Source organism: Schistocerca nitens, chromosome 7 (assembly GCF_023898315.1).
Source record: "Schistocerca nitens isolate TAMUIC-IGC-003100 chromosome 7, iqSchNite1.1, whole genome shotgun sequence".
Lineage (NCBI taxonomy): Eukaryota > Metazoa > Arthropoda > Insecta > Orthoptera > Acrididae > Schistocerca > Schistocerca nitens.
The window spans coordinates 524504590-524508824 of NC_064620.1; the positions used below are offsets into that span (position 1 = coordinate 524504590).

Sequence of the window (4235 nt, forward strand, 5' to 3'; positions counted from 1 at the left end):
GAATCGAAGCATTTCGGATGAGGCGCTATAGACCAATGCTGAAAATTAGGTGGACTGATAAGGTAAGGATTGAGGAGGTTCTTCGCAGAATCGGAGAGGAAAAGAATATAGGGGGAACACTGAGAAAGAAGGGGGGACTGGATGACAGGACATCTGTTAATACATTGGTCAATATCTTCCATGTTACTGGAGGGGGCTGTAGAGGGTAAAAACTGTAGGAGAAGAGAGAGATTGGAATACATCCAGCAAATAACTGCGGAGATAGGTTGGGAATATGCTGGCACTGAAGAGAAATTTCAGTATATGATTTCGGAATCTTTGTCTGACCATGATATAACTCAGCTGGAATCCTCCAGAGTTGTGGTGTTGCTCTGATAGCAGACTACATTGTTTTTGAACACGGCAGACTGAACGAACTCCCGTATGAAATTTGGCGCCAATTTGTATAAAGTCCAGTATTAATATTTAAAGTTTGGCCGATAAAAAAAATTATCTAACAATGGTGAAGCCATAACCCATCCTTGTATCTTTGTACTTAGAACTTAATTTATTACAAATTAATTCGTAAGAGATAAAAAACTGACACATCACGGTGAAATTCACCTGTTCACTCGGCACTTTAATTTCTTCCCATTACTTTTAGTTTCAACTAGATCGTGATATCTATCCTTGAAATACTGGTCGCGAGTTTGCTATAATGAGCTTCGATTAATAGATATAAGATCTGCAACAACGTCTTTGCTTGGATACAGAAACAATTTTACATCTTTGGGGAGACAGTTTACTCTCGACCATAGGAATCTTTCGCAGTTTACTGCTCATGTGGATCTTCTTGTTCGAAAGAGAGTTCGAAGTTATTTTACATTCCAGTCCGTTTTGTTCTGGGTTACGTTGGATGCTAGTCGCTGGAACTGTGGTTGTGGAGAAGACTCCTTTTGTCTGGTGGAGGTCCATGCTGTCGGGCAGACTGTACAATGAGTTAAGAATTGAGTGAGATCACTTCAGTTTACTCGCCGCTGTGAAGCTTAGTTATTGTGGCGAGGTTAAACTGGCATTCCTCGGAGATGTGATCAGTCCGTGAGTAGAAATAAAGCATGTGCTTGCCCTGACAGAAGTTAATGTATGGCGTGTCCGTTCCTTCGGATATGTCCGAAGGTGAGGACGTTCAGTTGATCGCTTCAGTCCAAATACACACTACATTCGAACTCTGGCGGCAATCGACGAAATCCCGCGAGTAATGAGGATAATGGGCAAGGGTCACTACGTCCGTAGGGTGTGGATAATTCGAGCGTTCGGCCCTGACAGGAGGCGTGCTGGGGTAGTCTGCGCAATTGCGATGACCACTGTGTCCAGATGGCGCAGTGGTCAGCGCATCTGCCTAGTGAGCAGGAGATCTGGTTTCGAATTCCAGTCCGGCACAACTTTTCAACTTTCCTCATTGATTTAAATCGATGCACACTAGCAGCTAAAACCATTCATTTCTTTGTGCCTTAAATAGAAGTTTGTAGGGTGCTCATATTGAGGAAGAATTCGATGGCCAAAAATGCTTCTGATAAGGGAGGAGTGTAGCTACGCGATGTAGAGATGGAGCCCGATGGCGAATTCCGGAAGCAAGTCAGCGTCGACAAGCTAAGCACTTACAAAACACCAGCGACTCAGCAACTGCGATCCAGGCGATGATGCAATAACCGGCGCTTCCAGACATTTCGACGGTGCTTGGCAGGCAGTGTACGTCACCTAAACCGCAGAAAGACCGGTCTTGTTTTGTATAAAAGAATGCCGTCTGGCCAGGCTGTGATGTCAACACAGCCAGGTTGCGAATGGACGTCCGCTGTGTGATGGCTTCCTGCTGCAGGCTGCTGCCACCTAGGGTCGAACCGGTGCCCTCCTAGTCATCGAGCCGTGGCCCTTCTGTAAGCGCCCGACATACGCCAAAGCTGGGAGATATAAAACCGATCCACTAGCAGCGTAACAACGTAAGCGTGCCGCAAGAGGCGCAGCAGTACCGAGGTACGACGACAATGCCAGGCCTTAGCAAGACAGAGAGCAGACACCGCCGTCCTTGTGACATCGCTTCCTGCCACCGGAGGCCACAAGATCGAAGCCTGACGACGCCTGTGGGAATGTGAATGCTGACGGAGCCATCAGGCAGCGCGACCAGACGAGATCGTGCTTCTGTAACTGCTGTGGCTTGTTGGGGTCATGAAGAGTTTACATATATGCCGTCTCTCTTGCTGCTGCCTTAACTCCCGTAGCACTTGCCAACGCTTCCGACCCACAATTTCCGTGTGGGAGAGCCATCGCCGTCCTGTCCAACAGAAGAACGTCGCTTTCGCCCCTCCATAGCGGCCAATGCACCCGGGTCCGCTTTATTTTGGTGCCCAGTGTGTCATAGGCGACGCCAAGCGACGTACATACGACTGTCCATCTTGCTTCACCTCTACAGGGTGAGTCATTAACTTTGCTACCAAGAATAACTCCGAAAGTATGATAGGGGCTGAAAAGTTTGTGGGACGAAATTTTAATGGGACAACGGGGACCGTAGCGGCCACGCGGTTCCAGACTGAAGTGCCTAGAACGGATTGGCCACACCGGCCGGCAACATTTGTCCCACAAACTTTTCAGCTCTTATCATACACTGCTGGCCACCATAAATGCAACACCAAGAAAGACAAGAGGTAGCACAACAAAATTTATTTTGTAGATAACATGTTGACCAAATATCAAATGATTACGTTTACAGACGTCTGTGACATGTGGTTCCTGCCAGAATCAGTAGCCAGAGTAGCCGCCGTTGTTGGAGATCACCACTGCCACACGTCTCGGCATTGAGTCAAAGAGACGTTGGATGTGTTCCTGGGGTACAGCAGCCCAAGCAGCTTCCACACGTTGCCAAAGATCATCTGGTGTGGCAGCTGGGGATGTAATCGGGGTCACTCGTTGAGCAACCATGGACCACATGTTTTCTATCGGCGAAAGATCCGGAGAGCGAGCCGGTCAGGGAAGCAATTCAATCTGGTTATTGACGAAGAACCTTTGGACAATGCGTGCCACGTGTGGTCGCGCATTATCCTGTTGAAATATGGCTGTGGCCGAGCCCTGAAGGTAAGGAAGGACAACTGGCTCCAGCACCTCGGATATGTAGCGCCGGCTATTTAAAGTACCGGCAATGCGTACTAGAGGCGTGCGAGAGTAATATCCAATACCGCCCCATACCATAATACCCGGTGCAAGACCAGTGTGGCGGTGCATAATGCAGCTGTCCAGCATCCTCTCTCCACGGTGTCTTCACACTCGAATCCGACCATCGTGGTGCTGCAGACAGAAGCGTGCCTCGTCAGTAAAGACAACGTCATCCCATTCTGCCGTCCACATCCGTCTGTCATCACACCATTGGCGACGGAGACGTCTGTGGTTCTGCGTCAATGGTAGACGAAGCAATGGACGTCTTGCGGACAGACCACTCTGCTGTAAACGGCGTCGAATGGTACGCGCAGACACTGGATGATGCGTTACAGACGCAATGTGCTGTGCTATGGTTCGGGATGTCACTGAGCGATCCGTCACTGCCATGCGCACAATTTGCCTATCAGCACGTGCAGTGGTGCACCGAGGTGAATGCGATCGACCACGTCGGTCCGTCGTACCCTCCTGCATCCAACGGTCACATATTATCCGCATTACAGTTGTTTGGTTTCGTCCAACACGACTAGCGATTTCTCTGTATGATAATCCACAATCTCGGTAAGCCACTATCCTTCCTCTGTCGAACTCGGATACTTGATCAAAAGATGTTCGCTGTTGTCTACGAGGCATAACTGATCGTCTTGTGAAACAACCACAAGGTAAACACACGTGCCGAACGTACACTCGTCGAAATCGCCAAGCCTTAAATGGCGCTATGAGGTGGCGCCACAGGCGCGCGTGATGTGCGTCTGCGCCAAAATTCTAATCAGTTGCATATCTCATCGCTGCAAACTCATGGTGTAAATTTCACTCGATTCGGATGCTTCCTTCAGGGTGTTGCATTTACGGTGGCCAGCAGTGTACTTTCGGAGTTATTCTAGGTGACAATAGTTATTGACTCACCCTGTATATTTTGGTGTCAGAAGCGGGTAGCGAATCAGGGCTGTAATGACCGCTACGCAGGGTTGGAACAGCCCTTCTATTAGCGGTCAGGACGTCGGTGGCTCTGCCATCTTGGCATACTGGGTGTAAAGAGTTGGCTAGGGGTA

General features: G+C 49.0%; 1 non-coding gene across 1 annotated transcript; it reads left to right on the forward strand.

Annotated features, from left to right (window-relative positions):
• The first annotated feature begins 1347 nt into the window (after positions 1 to 1347).
• Trnat-agu (transfer RNA threonine (anticodon AGU)) lies at positions 1348 to 1420 on the forward strand. The gene has a single exon. It is a non-coding gene; the product is annotated as a tRNA-Thr (tRNA).
• Positions 1421 to 4235: the final 2815 nt, after the last annotated feature.